This window comes from Rhipicephalus microplus, chromosome 1 (assembly GCF_043290135.1).
Source record: "Rhipicephalus microplus isolate Deutch F79 chromosome 1, USDA_Rmic, whole genome shotgun sequence".
Classification (NCBI taxonomy): Eukaryota; Metazoa; Arthropoda; class Arachnida; order Ixodida; family Ixodidae; genus Rhipicephalus; species Rhipicephalus microplus.
Window position 1 is genome coordinate 113,142,533 of NC_134700.1, and position 17,936 is coordinate 113,160,468.

Below are 17,936 nucleotides of genomic sequence, written 5' to 3' on the forward strand. Positions count from 1 at the left end.
TTTTTTTTTCCCAAGACAAAGGTACCATAAGCCATAAGCACGAGAGGACGGGTGCGTTTTAACTCGCTACTTGCTTTCCATAAAAAAATACCTTCGAATTACAAAAAAAAATGGGTCTATTAAAATGTACGAATATGCAAAACATCCCTTCCCGAAGCGCAGAAAAAAAAAACAATTAGTAGATCGCACGTATCTTCGCAGTGGATGTTATGCGAAACCTTCACATGGAAAGTGACTGTGCTGTAATTTCTATATTGACTGGAACGTCATGATGTGGAGCTGAAAATGTGCATGCACAAGTGCATGAACATGAATAGCCTTGGATGAAACGTGCGCCCTCCGTTAATTGACCGCAGCGCTAGCGCCTCTAGCGGCGTAAAGATGATTCATGCTTGTTGCGCTAAAACTGCTATTATATTTGATCAAACTTGAGCTTTTTTTTTAATCATCAATCAGAGCTAGGTTCAATTTTATTTAACAGGTCGACGCATATTAGTGGGCCATTAGTGTTTCTTGAAATGGCTCCTTAAAATATACAAGAAGCAAACAGCAATCTTCGACCGTCGTCTGCACCTCACCAGAATGACACAAGACGTCGCGATGGGTGCTGACCGAGTGCGACCCGTTGTCTGGCATACTTACCTGGTGTCGGGGTGACCGTGGTCAAGATGGCGGTGCCCCCAGGGAGAGGCGCGGGCATTGCACTGCGCTCGTGCTGACCCCTGCCACTACCCCAAACTGGGGCAGATGGGGCATGCAATTTTTGGTAGTGGGGGACTGCGTTCGCGCTCTCCCCCTATTTTACAATCCAAAGGAAGATCTATACACCCGCTGAAACACTTGCGCGGTGGAGGAGAGTGCAAGCTATTGAGATCCAGGTTCTCCGATATGGCTTCCGATGTGTCGTTTTCTTGTGTTAAGTGAGAGTTGCTCAGAGCCCTTAAAATATACCTGCCCAAGGCTGCATCTGGAGAGAAAATTGGAATATTTGAAGTTTTTGCGCTATCTCTATTCGTATTATGTCTTCACATTGTGGGTGAAGAAGATGAAGAAATATGCCTGAGGTAGGTAAGGGACTTTATTGATCCTTGGAAGAATGATTTGAGGGCAGGTGTGGCAGGGAAAGTGGAAGCAGGATGACAACGGGCCTTCGGGCCACTCTAGATGGCCGCACATTGCTGTGCTTCAGCGACCCTTCTGGCCCAGCTCACTATCCCGAACTTTATTTCCGGTTGCGAGCTGCGAAGAGTGCCTACCATTGATCTTGGTGGGCGGAAAATTAGGTAAAATAATATAAAATCGAGATAGCTGACGATTCCATCCCTGGCACCTAAAAGCGAAGGCAGGTAGCTGGAGCCTCGTTCCGAGTGCTCGGGCTTTGGTGTCAGCAGCCGTGTTCGGACGAGACCACCCAAACCTAAGCGGCCAGATAGATAGATACCCTTAAAATCACCAAAGTTCGCAAAGAAATGCTGCAAATTTAATACAAAGTACCTATAATGCTGTCTTGGTTGTCCTTGACTTAGACTTTTTTTTTCTTTTTAATATTTATAACACACAAAAAAGCTCAATTTTACAAGCTTTCTCGAATCGCTGCATCAACTCGAAGAATCGCTATCTCGAATCGCTATATTTCAACTGCAGGCACCCCGAGTGTGCTGCGACGTCCAAATTTTCTCTTCACATGCTTACAAGATATCGTGACGTCAGCAGCCATGCCCGCTCCACACTTCGAGACAGGGGCGGTGCTGAAAGGACCCTAGCTTGTGGGCACTAGCGGTTGATACGGCCCCAGGATGTAATCACTTGCTCACCCCCCCCCCCCCTCCTATCCTATTGAAGAAATCCTAGCGGCTCATCTATGGGTGGGCGACACACAAGCGCCCTCTTTGAATGTTTTGGTGACGCACAAGCGCGCCTATTTCAGAAATTTTGTTACCTGACGTTTCAATAGCCAGGCCGCCATTTCAAGTCGCTAGTATTGGTACTGTAGTGGCCTAACATCAATCAAGTGTTGAGTGTTGATCGCAGCATACGGAAATGAATTTTAATATCAAAATAACATACCTTGTCAGTAGACGTCCGTGCTTTAGGTGTTTTAGAATGTTTCAGTTTGGAACCTCCTATAATGTTTGCTTTTCTTATTTTGTAGCTGTCTAACACTACCCGCAATTTATTTTCGAGTGTGTTCAATGTTTTCAAGCGATTTCACTGTCGTTTCTAAAATTTTAGCTCGTATGATATCTACCATCAATCCATACAACAACAATTTATCATTCCACCACCAAGATTCTCAACCTAAGCAAAGACTGCGATGCAATAATTCCCGCTAACGCAACACTTGTACCTTGGACCGCGCGTTTCGGTCTAATGAGATGGGAAATAAATAGTAGTCGTGGCCATTTGAGTATTCCCGCTGTCACCCTGTTAGAGGAGATCCACAACAATAGACGCTGAAAAGTTTTCATGAGAGGGTTCAACAATGAAGAGAGCTTGCTTGCTGCTGCTTCAGCGTTCAGCGCCTCAGTTCGTCACTTCGATTTATGCACATTTACTAGATAATTGCATGGGCTGCTGCGAATCGAAATTGAGACTTGCAGAAGACCTCCTTTGCCCAGTTCAAACCAATGCGTTCGAAAACGATGTGAGAATATGAAAGCGCACAGTGTCTTCAAACTGCCTGAGCTTTCACATGACAGTTTTCTATACACAGCTTAGTCTTTAAAATTAAATTGTATTGGCTTTCGCCCATGATGTTTTTTTTTTTTTCCCAAGACAAAGGTACCATAAGCCACAAGCACGAGAGGACGGGTGCGTTTTAACTCGCTACTTGCTTTCCATAAAAAAATACCTTCGAATTACAAAAAAAAAATGGGTCTATTAAAATGTACGAATATGCAAAACATCCCTTCCCGAAGCGCAGAAAAAAAAACAATTAGTAGATCGCACGTATCTTCGCAGTGGACGTTATGCGAAACCTTCACATGGAAAGTGACTGTGCTGTAATTTCTTTATTGACTGGAACGTCATGATGTGGAGCTGAAAATGTGCATGCACAAGTGCATGAACATGAATAGCCTTGGTTGAAACGTGCGCCCTCCGTTAATTGACCGCAGCGCTAGCGCCTCTAGCGGCGTAAAGATGATTCATGCTTGTTGCGCTAAAACTGCTATTATATTTGATCAAACTTGAGCTTTTTTTTTAATCATCAACCAGAGCTAGGTTCAATTTTATTTAACAGGTCGACGCATATTAGTGGGCCATTAGTGTTTCTTGAAATGGCTCCTTAAAATATACAAGAAGCAAACAGCAATCTTCGACCGTCGTCTGCACCTCACCAGAATGACACAAGACGTCGCGATGGGTGCTGACCGAGTGCGACCCGTTGTCTGGCATACTTACCTGGTGTCGGGGTGACCGTGGTCAAGATGGCGGTGCCCCCAGGGAGAGGCGCGGGCATTGCACTGCGCTCGTGCTGACCCCTGCCACTACCCCAAACTGGGGCAGATGGGGCATGCAATTTTTGGTAGTGGGGGACTGCGTTCGCGCTCTCCCCCTATTTTACAATCCAAAGGAAGATCTATACACCCGCTGAAACACTTGCGCGGTGGAGGAGAGTGCAAGCTATTGAGATCCAGGTTCTCCGATATGGCTTCCGATGTGTCGTTTTCTCGTGTTAAGTGAGAGTTGCTCAGAGCCCTTAAAATATACCTGCCCAAGGCTGCATCTGGAGAGAAAATTGGAATATTTGAAGTTTTTGCGCTATCTCTATTCGTATTATGTCTTCACATTGTGGGTGAAGAAGATGAAGAAATATGCCTGAGGTAGGTAAGGGACTTTATTGATCCTTGGAAGAATGATTTGAGGGCAGGTGTGGCAGGGAAAGTGGAAGCAGGATGACAACGGGCCTTCGGGCCACTCTAGGTGGCCGCACATTGCTGTGCTTCAGCGACCCTTCTGGCCCAGCTCACTATCCCGAACTTTATTTCCGGTTGCGAGCTGCGAAGAGTGCCTACCATTGATCTTGGTGGGCGGAAAATTAGGTAAAATAATATAAAATCGAGATAGCTGACGATTCCATCCCTGGCACCTAAAAGCGAAGGCAGGTAGCTGGAGCCTCGTTCCGAGTGCTCGGGCTTTGGTGTCAGCAGCCGTGTTCGGACGAGACCACCCAAACCTAAGCGGCCAGATAGATAGATACCCTTAAAATCACCAAAGTTCGCAAAGAAATGCTGCAAAGTTAATACAAAGTACCTATAATGCTGTCTTGGTTGTCCTTGACTTAGACTTTTTTTTTTCTTTTTAATATTTATAACACACAAAAAAGCTCAATTTTACAAGCTTTCTCGAATCGCTGCATCAACTCGAAGAATCGCTATCTCGAATCGCTATATTTCAACTGCAGGCACCCCGAGTGTGCTGCGACGTCCAAATTTTCTCTTCACATGCTTACAAGATATCGTGACGTCAGCAGCCATGCCCGCTCCACACTTCGAGACAGGGGCGGTGCTGAAAGGACCCTAGCTTGTGGGCACTAGCGGTTGATACGGCCCCAGGATGTAATCACTTGCTCACCCCCCCCCCCCTCCTATCCTATTGAAGAAATCCTGGCGGCTCATCTATGGGTTGGCGACACACAAGCGCCCTCTTTGAATGTTTTGGTGACGCACAAGCGCGCCTATTTCAGAAATTTTGTTACCTGACGTTTCAATAGCCAGGCCGCCACTTCAAGTCGCTAGTATTGGTACTGTAGTGGCCTAACATCAATCAAGTGTTGAGTGTTGATCGCAGCATACGGAAATGAATTTTAATATCAAAATAACATACCTTGTCAGTAGACGTCCGTGCTTTAGGTGTTTTAGAATGTTTCAGTTTGGAACCTCCTATAATGTTTGCTTTTCTTATTTTGTAGCTGTCTAACACTACCCGCAATTTATTTTCGAGTGTGTTCAATGTTTTCAAGCGATTTCACTGTCGTTTCTAAAATTTTAGCTCGTATGATATCTACCATCAATCCATACAACAACAATTTATCATTCCACCACCAAGATTCTCAACCTAAGCAAAGACTGCGATGCAATAATTCTCGCTAACGCAACACTTGTACCTTGGACCGCGCGTTTCGGTCTAATGAGATGGGAAATAAATAGTAGTCGTGGCCATTTGAGGATTCCCGCTGTCACCCTGTTAGAGGAGATCCACAACAATAGACGCTGAAAAGTTTTCATGAGAGGGTTCAACAATGAAGAGAGCTTGCTTGCTGCTGCTTCAGCGTTCAGCGCCTCAGTTCGTCACTTCGATTTATGCACATTTACTAGATAATTGCATGGGCTGCTGCGAATCGAAATTGAGACTTGCAGAAGACCTCCTTTGCCCAGTTCAAACCAATGCGTTCGAAAACGATGTGAGAATATGAAAGCGCACAGTGTCTTCAAACTGCCTGAGCTTTCACATGACAGTTTTCTATACACAGCTTAGTCTTTAAAATTAAATTGTATTGGCTTTCGCCCATGATGTTTTTTTTTTTTCCCAAGACAAAGGTACCATAAGCCATAAGCACGAGAGGACGGGTGCGTTTTAACTCGCTACTTGCTTTCCATGAAAAAATACCTTCGAATTACAAAAAAAATGGGTCTATTAAAATGTACGAATATGCAAAACATCCCTTCCCGAAGCGCAGAAAAAAAAAACAATTAGTATATCGCACGTATCTTCGCAGTGGATGTTATGCGAAACCTTCACATGGAAAGTGACTGTGCTGTAATTTCTTTATTGACTGGAACGTCATGATGTGGAGCTGAAAATGTGCATGCACAAGTGCATGAACATGAATAGCCTTGGATGAAACGTGCGCCCTCCGTTAATTGACCGCAGCGCTAGCGCCTCTAGCGGCGTAAAGATGATTCATGCTTGTTGCGCTAAAACTGCTATTATATTTGATCAAACTTGAGCTTTTTTTTTAATCATCAATCAGAGCTAGGTTCAATTTTATTTAACAGGTCGACGCATATTAGTGGGCCATTAGTGTTTCTTGAAATGGCTCCTTAAAATATACAAGAAGCAAACAGCAATCTTCGACCGTCGTCTGCACCTCACCAGAATGACACAAGACGTCGCGATGGGTGCTGACCGAGTGCGACCCGGCATACTTACCTGGTGTCGGGGTGACCGTGGTCAAGATGGCGGTGCCCCCAGGGAGAGGCGCGGACATTGCACTGCGCTCGTGCTGACCCCTGCCACTACCCCAAACTGGGGCAGATGGGGCATGCAATTTTTGGTAGTGGGGGACTGCGTTCGCGCTCTCCCCCTATTTTACAATTCAAAGGAAGATCTATACACCTGCTGAAACACTTGCGCGGTGGAGGAGAGTGCAAGCTATTGAGATCCAGGTTCTCCGATATGGCTTCCGATGTGTCGTTTTCTTGTGTTAAGTGAGAGTTGCTCAGAGCCCTTAAAATATACCTGCCCAAGGCTGCATCTGGAGAGAAAATTGGAATATTTGAAGTTTTTGCGCTATCTCTATTCGTATTATGTCTTCACATTGTGGGTGAAGAAGATGAAGAAATATGCCTGAGGTAGGTAAGGGACTTTATTGATCCTTGGAAGAATGATTTGAGGGCAGGTGTGGCAGGGAAAGTGGAAGCAGGATGACAACGGGCCTTCGGGCCACTCTAGATGGCCGCACATTGCTGTGCTTCAGCGACCCTTCTGGCCCAGCTCACTATCCCGAACTTTATTTCCGGTTGCGAGCTGCGAAGAGTGCCTACCATTGATCTTGGTGGGCGGAAAATTAGGTAAAATAATATAAAATCGAGATAGCTGACGATTCCATCCCTGGCACCTAAAAGCGAAGGCAGGTAGCTGGAGCCTCGTTCCGAGTGCTCGGGCTTTGGTGTCAGCAGCCGTGTTCGGACGAGACCACCCAAACCTAAGCGGCCAGATAGATAGATACCCTTAAAATCACCAAAGTTCGCAAAGAAATGCTGCAAATTTAATACAAAGTACCTATAATGCTGTCTTGGTTGTCCTTGACTTAGACTTTTTTTTTCTTTTTAATATTTATAACCCACAAAAAAGCTCAATTTTACAAGCTTTCTCGAATCGCTGCATCAACTCGAAGAATCGCTATCTCGAATCGCTATATTTCAACTGCAGGCACCCCGAGTGTGCTGCGACGTCCAAATTTTCTCTTCACATGCTTACAAGATATCGTGACGTCAGCAGCCATGCCCGCTCCACACTTCGAGACAGGGGCGGTGCTGAAAGGACCCTAGCTTGTGGGCACTAGCGGTTGATACGGCCCCAGGATGTAATCACTTGCTCACCCCCCCCCCCCCCCCCTCCTATCCTATTGAAGAAATCCTGGCGGCTCATCTATGGGTTGGCGACACACAAGCGCCCTCTTTGAATGTTTTGGTGACGCACAAGCGCGCCTATTTCAGAAATTTTGTTACCTGACGTTTCAATAGCCAGGCCGCCACTTCAAGTCGCTAGTATTGGTACTGTAGTGGCCTAACATCAATCAAGTGTTGAGTGTTGATCGCAGCATACGGAAATGAATTTTAATATCAAAATAACATACCTTGTCAGTAGACGTCCGTGCTTTAGGTGTTTTAGAATGTTTCAGTTTGGAACCTCCTATAATGTTTGCTTTTCTTATTTTGTAGCTGTCTAACACTACCCGCAAATTATTTTCGAGTGTGTTCAATGTTTTCAAGCGATTTCACTGTCGTTTCTAAAATTTTAGCTCGTATGATATCTACCATCAATCCATACAACAACAATTTATCATTCCACCACCAAGATTCTCAACCTAAGCAAAGACTGCGATGCAATAATTCCCGCTAACGCAACACTTGTACCTTGGACCGCGCGTTTCGGTCTAATGAGATGGGAAATAAATAGTAGTCGTGGCCATTTGAGGATTCCCGCTGTCACCCTGTTAGAGGAGATCCACAACAATAGACGCTGAAAAGTTTTCATGAGAGGGTTCAACAATGAAGAGAGCTTGCTTGCTGCTGCTTCAGCGTTCAGCGCCTCAGTTCGTCACTTCGATTTATGCACATTTACTAGATAATTGCATGGGCTGCTGCGAATCGAAATTGAGACTTGCAGAAGACCTCCTTTGCCCAGTTCAAACCAATGCGTTCGAAAACGATGTGAGAATATGAAAGCGCACAGTGTCTTCAAACTGCCTGAGCTTTCACATGACAGTTTTCTATACACAGCTTAGTCTTTAAAATTAAATTGTATTGGCTTTCGCCCATGATGTTTTTTTTTTTTCCCAAGACAAAGGTACCATAAGCCATAAGCACGAGAGGACGGGTGCGTTTTAACTCGCTACTTGCTTTCCATAAAAAAATACCTTCGAATTACAAAAAAAAAATGGGTCTATTAAAATGTACGAATATGCAAAACATCCCTTCCCGAAGCGCAGAAAAAAAAAACAATTAGTAGATCGCACGTATCTTCGCAGTGGATGTTATGCGAAACCTTCACATGGAAAGTGACTGTGCTGTAATTTCTTTATTGACTGGAACGTCATGATGTGGAGCTGAAAATGTGCATGCACAAGTGCATGAACATGAATAGCCTTGGATGAAACGTGCGCCCTCCGTTAATTGACCGCAGCGCTAGCGCCTCTAGCGGCGTAAAGATGATTCATGCTTGTTGCGCTAAAACTGCTATTATATTTGATCAAACTTGAGCTTTTTTTTTAATCATCAACCAGAGCTAGGTTCAATTTTATTTAACAGGTCGACGCATATTAGTGGGCCATTAGTGTTTCTTGAAATGGCTCCTTAAAATATACAAGAAGCAAACAGCAATCTTCGACCGTCGTCTGCACCTCACCAGAATGACACAAGACGTCGCGATGGGTGCTGACCGAGTGCGACCCGTTGTCTGGCATACTTACCTGGTGTCGGGGTGACCGTGGTCAAGATGGCGGTGCCCCCAGGGAGAGGCGCGGGCATTGCACTGCGCTCGTGCTGACCCCTGCCACTACCCCAAACTGGGGCAGATGGGGCATGCAATTTTTGGTAGTGGGGGACTGCGTTCGCGCTCTCCCCCTATTTTACAATCCAAAGGAAGATCTATACACCCGCTGAAACACTTGCGCGGTGGAGGAGAGTGCAAGCTATTGAGATCCAGGTTCTCCGATATGGCTTCCGATGTGTCGTTTTCTCGTGTTAAGTGAGAGTTGCTCAGAGCCCTTAAAATATACCTGCCCAAGGCTGCATCTGGAGAGAAAATTGGAATATTTGAAGTTTTTGCGCTATCTCTATTCGTATTATGTCTTCACATTGTGGGTGAAGAAGATGAAGAAATATGCCTGAGGTAGGTAAGGGACTTTATTGATCCTTGGAAGAATGATTTGAGGGCAGGTGTGGCAGGGAAAGTGGAAGCAGGATGACAACGGGCCTTCGGGCCACTCTAGGTGGCCGCACATTGCTGTGCTTCAGCGACCCTTCTGGCCCAGCTCACTATCCCGAACTTTATTTCCGGTTGCGAGCTGCGAAGAGTGCCTACCATTGATCTTGGTGGGCGGAAAATTAGGTAAAATAATATAAAATCGAGATAGCTGACGATTCCATCCCTGGCACCTAAAAGCGAAGGCAGGTAGCTGGAGCCTCGTTCCGAGTGCTCGGGCTTTGGTGTCAGCAGCCGTGTTCGGACGAGACCACCCAAACCTAAGCGGCCAGATAGATAGATACCCTTAAAATCACCAAAGTTCGCAAAGAAATGCTGCAAAGTTAATACAAAGTACCTATAATGCTGTCTTGGTTGTCCTTGACTTAGACTTTTTTTTTTCTTTTTAATATTTATAACACACAAAAAAGCTCAATTTTACAAGCTTTCTCGAATCGCTGCATCAACTCGAAGAATCGCTATCTCGAATCGCTATATTTCAACTGCAGGCACCCCGAGTGTGCTGCGACGTCCAAATTTTCTCTTCACATGCTTACAAGATATCGTGACGTCAGCAGCCATGCCCGCTCCACACTTCGAGACAGGGGCGGTGCTGAAAGGACCCTAGCTTGTGGGCACTAGCGGTTGATACGGCCCCAGGATGTAATCACTTGCTCACCCCCCCCCCCCCCTCCTATCCTATTGAAGAAATCCTGGCGGCTCATCTATGGGTTGGCGACACACAAGCGCCCTCTTTGAATGTTTTGGTGACGCACAAGCGCGCCTATTTCAGAAATTTTGTTACCTGACGTTTCAATAGCCAGGCCGCCACTTCAAGTCGCTAGTATTGGTACTGTAGTGGCCTAACATCAATCAAGTGTTGAGTGTTGATCGCAGCATACGGAAATGAATTTTAATATCAAAATAACATACCTTGTCAGTAGACGTCCGTGCTTTAGGTGTTTTAGAATGTTTCAGTTTGGAACCTCCTATAATGTTTGCTTTTCTTATTTTGTAGCTGTCTAACACTACCCGCAATTTATTTTCGAGTGTGTTCAATGTTTTCAAGCGATTTCACTGTCGTTTCTAAAATTTTAGCTCGTATGATATCTACCATCAATCCATACAACAACAATTTATCATTCCACCACCAAGATTCTCAACCTAAGCAAAGACTGCGATGCAATAATTCCCGCTAACGCAACACTTGTACCTTGGACCGCGCGTTTCGGTCTAATGAGATGGGAAATAAATAGTAGTCGTGGCCATTTGAGGATTCCCGCTGTCACCCTGTTAGAGGAGATCCACAACAATAGACGCTGAAAAGTTTTCATGAGAGGGTTCAACAATGAAGAGAGCTTGCTTGCTGCTGCTTCAGCGTTCAGCGCCTCAGTTCGTCACTTCGATTTATGCACATTTACTAGATAATTGCATGGGCTGCTGCGAATCGAAATTGAGACTTGCAGAAGACCTCCTTTGCCCAGTTCAAACCAATGCGTTCGAAAACGATGTGAGAATATGAAAGCGCACAGTGTCTTCAAACTGCCTGAGCTTTCACATGACAGTTTTCTATACACAGCTTAGTCTTTAAAATTAAATTGTATTGGCTTTCGCCCATGATGTTTTTTTTTTTCCCAAGACAAAGGTACCATAAGCCATAAGCACGAGAGGACGGGTGCGTTTTAACTCGCTACTTGCTTTCCATAAAAAAATACCTTCGAATTACAAAAAAAAAAATGGGTCTATTAAAATGTACGAATATGCAAAACATCCCTTCCCGAAGCGCAGAAAAAAAAAAACAATTAGTAGATCGCACGTATCTTCGCAGTGGATTTTATGCGAAACCTTCACATGGAAAGTGACTGTGCTGTAATTTCTTTATTGACTGGAACGTCATGATGTGGAGCTGAAAATGTGCATGCACAAGTGCATGAACATGAATAGCCTTGGATGAAACGTGCGCCCTCCGTTAATTGACCGCAGCGCTAGCGCCTCTAGCGGCGTAAAGATGATTCATGCTTGTTGCGCTAAAACTGCTATTATATTTGATCAAACTTGAGCTTTTTTTTTAATCATCAATCAGAGCTAGGTTCAATTTTATTTAACAGGTCGACGCATATTAGTGGGCCATTAGTGTTTCTTGAAATGGCTCCTTAAAATATACAAGAAGCAAACAGCAATCTTCGACCGTCGTCTGCACCTCACCAGAATGACACAAGACGTCGCGATGGGTGCTGACCGAGTGCGACCCGTTGTCTGGCATACTTACCTGGTGTCGGGGTGACCGTGGTCAAGATGGCGGTGCCCCCAGGGAGAGGCGCGGGCATTGCACTGCGCTCGTGCTGACCCCTGCCACTACCCCAAACTGGGGCAGATGGGGCATGCAACTTTTGGTAGTGGGGGACAGCGTTCGCGCTCTCCCCCTATTTTACAATCCAAAGGAAGATCTATACACCCGCTGAAACACTTGCGCGGCGGAGGAGAGTGCAAGCTATTGAGATCCAGGTTCTCCGATATGGCTTCCGATGTGTCGTTTTCTTGTGTTAAGTGAGAGTTGCTCAGAGCCCTTAAAATATACCTGCCCAAGGCTGCATCTGGAGAGAAAATTGGAATATTTGAAGTTTTTGCGCTATCTCTATTCGTATTATGTCTTCACATTGTGGGTGAAGAAGATGAAGAAATATGCCTGAGGTAGGTAAGGGACTTTATTGATCCTTGATCCTTTATTGATCAAACTGGGGCAGATGGGGCATGCAATTTTTGGTAGTGGGGGACTGCGTTCGCGCTCTCCCCCTATTTTACAATCCAAAGGAAGATCTATACACCCGCTGAAACACTTGCGCGGTGGAGGAGAGTGCAAGCTATTGAGATCCAGGTTCTCCGATATGGCTTCCGATGTGTCGTTTTCTCGTGTTAAGTGAGAGTTGCTCAGAGCCCTTAAAATATACCTGCCCAAGGCTGCATCTGGAGAGAAAATTGGAATATTTGAAGTTTTTGCGCTATCTCTATTCGTATTATGTCTTCACATTGTGGGTGAAGAAGATGAAGAAATATGCCTGAGGTAGGTAAGGGACTTTATTGATCCTTGGAAGAATGATTTGAGGGCAGGTGTGGCAGGGAAAGTGGAAGCAGGATGACAACGGGCCTTCGGGCCACTCTAGGTGGCCGCACATTGCTGTGCTTCAGCGACCCTTCTGGCCCAGCTCACTATCCCGAACTTTATTTCCGGTTGCGAGCTGCGAAGAGTGCCTACCATTGATCTTGGTGGGCGGAAAATTAGGTAAAATAATATAAAATCGAGATAGCTGACGATTCCATCCCTGGCACCTAAAAGCGAAGGCAGGTAGCTGGAGCCTCGTTCCGAGTGCTCGGGCTTTGGTGTCAGCAGCCGTGTTCGGACGAGACCACCCAAACCTAAGCGGCCAGATAGATAGATACCCTTAAAATCACCAAAGTTCGCAAAGAAATGCTGCAAAGTTAATACAAAGTACCTATAATGCTGTCTTGGTTGTCCTTGACTTAGACTTTTTTTTTTCTTTTTAATATTTATAACACACAAAAAAGCTCAATTTTACAAGCTTTCTCGAATCGCTGCATCAACTCGAAGAATCGCTATCTCGAATCGCTATATTTCAACTGCAGGCACCCCGAGTGTGCTGCGACGTCCAAATTTTCTCTTCACATGCTTACAAGATATCGTGACGTCAGCAGCCATGCCCGCTCCACACTTCGAGACAGGGGCGGTGCTGAAAGGACCCTAGCTTGTGGGCACTAGCGGTTGATACGGCCCCAGGATGTAATCACTTGCTCACCCCCCCCCCCCCCCCTCCTATCCTATTGAAGAAATCCTGGCGGCTCATCTATGGGTTGGCGACACACAAGCGCCCTCTTTGAATGTTTTGGTGACGCACAAGCGCGCCTATTTCAGAAATTTTGTTACCTGACGTTTCAATAGCCAGGCCGCCACTTCAAGTCGCTAGTATTGGTACTGTAGTGGCCTAACATCAATCAAGTGTTGAGTGTTGATATCAGCATACGGAAATGAATTTTAATATCAAAATAACATACCTTGTCAGTAGACGTCCGTGCTTTAGGTGTTTTAGAATGTTTCAGTTTGGAACCTCCTATAATGTTTGCTTTTCTTATTTTGTAGCTGTCTAACACTACCCGCAATTTATTTTCGAGTGTGTTCAATGTTTTCAAGCGATTTCACTGTCGTTTCTAAAATTTTAGCTCGTATGATATCTACCATCAATCCATACAACAACAATTTATCATTCCACCACCAAGATTCTCAACCTAAGCAAAGACTGCGATGCAATAATTCCCGCTAACGCAACACTTGTACCTTGGACCGCGCGTTTCGGTCTAATGAGATGGGAAATAAATAGTAGTCGTGGCCATTTGAGGATTCCCGCTGTCACCCTGTTAGAGGAGATCCACAACAATAGACGCTGAAAAGTTTTCATGAGAGGGTTCAACAATGAAGAGAGCTTGCTTGCTGCTGCTTCAGCGTTCAGCGCCTCAGTTCGTCACTTCGATTTATGCACATTTACTAGATAATTGCATGGGCTGCTGCGAATCGAAATTGAGACTTGCAGAAGACCTCCTTTGCCCAGTTCAAACCAATGCGTTCGAAAACGATGTGAGAATATGAAAGCGCACAGTGTCTTCAAACTGCCTGAGCTTTCACATGACAGTTTTCTATACACAGCTTAGTCTTTAAAATTAAATTGTATTGGCTTTCGCCCATGATGTTTTTTTTTTTTTCCCAAGACAAAGGTACCATAAGCCATAAGCACGAGAGGACGGGTGCGTTTTAACTCGCTACTTGCTTTCCATAAAAAAATACCTTCGAATTACAAAAAAAAAATGGGTCTATTAAAATGTACGAATATGCAAAACATCCCTTCCCGAAGCGCAGAAAAAAAAAACAATTAGTAGATCGCACGTATCTTCGCAGTGGATGTTATGCGAAACCTTCACATGGAAAGTGACTGTGCTGTAATTTCTTTATTGACTGGAACGTCATGATGTGGAGCTGAAAATGTGCATGCACAAGTGCATGAACATGAATAGCCTTGGATGAAACGTGCGCCCTCCGTTAATTGACCGCAGCGCTAGCGCCTCTAGCGGCGTAAAGATGATTCATGCTTGTTGCGCTAAAACTGCTATTATATTTGATCAAACTTGAGCTTTTTTTTTAATCATCAATCAGAGCTAGGTTCAATTTTATTTAACAGGTCGACGCATATTAGTGGGCCATTAGTGTTTCTTGAAATGGCTCCTTAAAATATACAAGAAGCAAACAGCAATCTTCGACCGTCGTCTGCACCTCACCAGAATGACACAAGACGTCGCGATGGGTGCTGACCGAGTGCGACCCGTTGTCTGGCATACTTACCTGGTGTCGGGGTGACCGTGGTCAAGATGGCGGTGCCCCCAGGGAGAGGCGCGGGCATTGCACTGCGCTCGTGCTGACCCCTGCCACTACCCCAAACTGGGGCAGATGGGGCATGCAACTTTTGGTAGTGGGGGACTGCGTTCGCGCTCTCCCCCTATTTTACAATCCAAAGGAAGATCTATACACCCGCTGAAACACTTGCGCGGCGGAGGAGAGTGCAAGCTATTGAGATCCAGGTTCTCCGATATGGCTTCCGATGTGTCGTTTTCTTGTGTTAAGTGAGAGTTGCTCAGAGCCCTTAAAATATACCTGCCCAAGGCTGCATCTGGAGAGAAAATTGGAATATTTGAAGTTTTTGCGCTATCTCTATTCGTATTATGTCTTCACATTGTGGGTGAAGAAGATGAAGAAATATGCCTGAGGTAGGTAAGGGACTTTATTGATCCTTGGAAGAATGATTTGAGGGCAGGTGTGGCAGGGAAAGTGGAAGCAGGATGACAACGGGCCTTCGGGCCACTCTAGATGGCCGCACATTGCTGTGCTTCAGCGACCCTTCTGGCCCAGCTCACTATCCCGAACTTTATTTCCGGTTGCGAGCTGCGAAGAGTGCCTACCATCGATCTTGGTGGGCGGAAAATTAGGTAAAATAATATAAAATCGAGATAGCTGACGATTCCATCCCTGGCACCTAAAAGCGAAGGCAGGTAGCTGGAGCCTCGTTCCGAGTGCTCGGGCTTTGGTGTCAGCAGCCGTGTTCGGACGAGACCACCCAAACCTAAGCGGCCAGATAGATAGATACCCTTAAAATCACCAAAGTTCGCAAAGAAATGCTGCAAATTTAATACAAAGTACCTATAATGCTGTCTTGGTTGTCCTTGACTTAGACTTTTTTTTTCTTTTTAATATTTATAACACACAAAAAAGCTCAATTTTACAAGCTTTCTCGAATCGCTGCATCAACTCGAAGAATCGCTATCTCGAATCGCTATATTTCAACTGCAGGCACCCCGAGTGTGCTGCGACGTCCAAATTTTCTCTTCACATGCTTACAAGATATCGTGACGTCAGCAGCCATGCCCGCTCCACACTTCGAGACAGGGGCGGTGCTCAAAGGACCCTAGCTTGTGGGCACTAGCGGTTGATACGGCCCCAGGATGTAATCACTTGCTCACCCCCCCCCCCCCTCCTATCCTATTGAAGAAATCCTGGCGGCTCATCTATGGGTTGGCGACACACAAGCGCCCTCTTTGAATGTTTTGGTGACGCACAAGCGCGCCTATTTCAGAAATTTTGTTACCTGACGTTTCAATAGCCAGGCCGCCACTTCAAGTCGCTAGTATTGGTACTGTAGTGGCCTAACATCAATCAAGTGTTGAGTGTTGATCGCAGCATACGGAAATGAATTTTAATATCAAAATAACATACCTTGTCAGTAGACGTCCGTGCTTTAGGTGTTTTAGAATGTTTCAGTTTAGAACCTCCTATAATGTTTGCTTTTCTTATTTTGTAGCTGTCTAACACTACCCGCAATTTATTTTCGAGTGTGTTCAATGTTTTCAAGCGATTTCACTGTCGTTTCTAAAATTTTAGCTCGTATGATATCTACCATCAATCCATACAGCAACAATTTATCATTCCACCACCAAGATTCTCAACCTAAGCAAAGACTGCGATGCAATAATTCCCGCTAACGCAACACTTGTACCTTGGACCGCGCGTTTCGGTCTAATGAGATGGGAAATAAATAGTAGTCGTGGCCATTTGAGGATTCCCGCTGTCACCCTGTTAGAGGAGATCCACAACAATAGACGCTGAAAAGTTTTCATGAGAGGGTTCAACAATGAAGAGAGCTTGCTTGCTGCTGCTTCAGCGTTCAGCGCCTCAGTTCGTCACTTCGATTTATGCACATTTACTAGATAATTGCATGGGCTGCTGCGAATCGAAATTGAGACTTGCAGAAGACCTCCTTTGCCCAGTTCAAACCAATGCGTTCGAAAACGATGTGAGAATATGAAAGCGCACAGTGTCTTCAAACTGCCTGAGCTTTCACATGACAGTTTTCTATACACAGCTTAGTCTTTAAAATTAAATTGTATTGGCTTTCGCCCATGATGTTTTTTTTTTCCCAAGACAAAGGTACCATAAGCCATAAGCACGAGAGGACGGGTGCGTTTTAACTCGCTACTTGCTTTCCGTAAAAAAATACCTTCGAATTACAAAAAAAAAATGGGTCTATTAAAATGTACGAATATGCAAAACATCCCTTCCCGAAGCGCAGAAAAAAAAAACAATTAGTAGATCGCACGTATCTTCGCAGTGGATGTTATGCGAAACCTTCACATGGAAAGTGACTGTGCTGTAATTTCTTTATTGACTGGAACGTCATGATGTGGAGCTGAAAATGTGCATGCACAAGTGCATGAACATGAATAGCCTTGGATGAAACGTGCGCCCTCCGTTAATTGACCGCAGCGCTAGCGCCTCTAGCGGCGTAAAGATGATTCATGCTTGTTGCGCTAAAACTGCTATTATATTTGATCAAACTTGAGCTTTTTTTTTAATCATCAATCAGAGCTAGGTTCAATTTTATTTAACAGGTCGACGCATATTAGTGGGCCATTAGTGTTTCTTCAAATGGATCCTTAATATATACAAGAAGCAAACAGCAATCTTCGACCGTCGTCTGCACCTCACCTGAATGACACAAGACGTCGCGATGGGTGCTGACCGAGTGCGACCCGTTGTCTGGCATACTTACCTGGTGTCGGGGTGACCGTGGTCAAGATGGCGGTGCCCCCAGGGAGAGGCGCGGGCATTGCACTGCGCTCGTGCTGACCCCTGCCACTACCCCAAACTGGGGCAGATGGGGCATGCAATTTTTGGTAGTGGGGGACTGCGTTCGCGCTCTCCCCCTATTTTACAATCCAAAGGAAGATCTATACACCCGCTGAAACACTTGCGCGGTGGAGGAGAGTGCAAGCTATTGAGATCCAGGTTCTCCGATATGGCTTCCGATGTGTCGTTTTCTTGTGTTAAGTGAGAGTTGCTCAGAGCCCTTAAAATATACCTGCCCAAGGCTGCATCTGGAGAGAAAATTGGAATATTTGAAGTTTTTGCGCTA

At 45.2% G+C, this 17,936-nt stretch overlaps 7 non-coding genes across 7 annotated transcripts; all 7 read left to right on the forward strand.

The window, feature by feature from the left end:
- Positions 1-634: 634 nt before the first annotated feature.
- LOC119178842 (U1 spliceosomal RNA) lies at positions 635-798 on the forward strand. Its single transcript, XR_005110798.1, has one exon. It is a non-coding gene; the product is annotated as a U1 spliceosomal RNA (small nuclear RNA).
- Positions 799-3,394: 2,596 nt separating this feature from the next.
- On the forward strand, positions 3,395-3,558 carry LOC142771580 (U1 spliceosomal RNA). Its single transcript, XR_012886003.1, has one exon. It is a non-coding gene; the product is annotated as a U1 spliceosomal RNA (small nuclear RNA).
- A 2,587-nt stretch (positions 3,559-6,145) lies between these two features.
- Positions 6,146-6,309, forward strand: LOC142771464 (U1 spliceosomal RNA). Its single transcript, XR_012885933.1, has one exon. It is a non-coding gene; the product is annotated as a U1 spliceosomal RNA (small nuclear RNA).
- A 2,600-nt stretch (positions 6,310-8,909) lies between these two features.
- LOC142771585 (U1 spliceosomal RNA) lies at positions 8,910-9,073 on the forward strand. Its single transcript, XR_012886005.1, has one exon. It is a non-coding gene; the product is annotated as a U1 spliceosomal RNA (small nuclear RNA).
- A 2,599-nt stretch (positions 9,074-11,672) lies between these two features.
- LOC142771639 (U1 spliceosomal RNA) lies at positions 11,673-11,836 on the forward strand. Its single transcript, XR_012886037.1, has one exon. It is a non-coding gene; the product is annotated as a U1 spliceosomal RNA (small nuclear RNA).
- A 2,971-nt stretch (positions 11,837-14,807) lies between these two features.
- Positions 14,808-14,971, forward strand: LOC119178817 (U1 spliceosomal RNA). Its single transcript, XR_005110786.2, has one exon. It is a non-coding gene; the product is annotated as a U1 spliceosomal RNA (small nuclear RNA).
- Positions 14,972-17,565: 2,594 nt separating this feature from the next.
- On the forward strand, positions 17,566-17,729 carry LOC119184092 (U1 spliceosomal RNA). Its single transcript, XR_005111426.1, has one exon. It is a non-coding gene; the product is annotated as a U1 spliceosomal RNA (small nuclear RNA).
- The last annotated feature ends 207 nt before the right edge of the window (positions 17,730-17,936 follow it).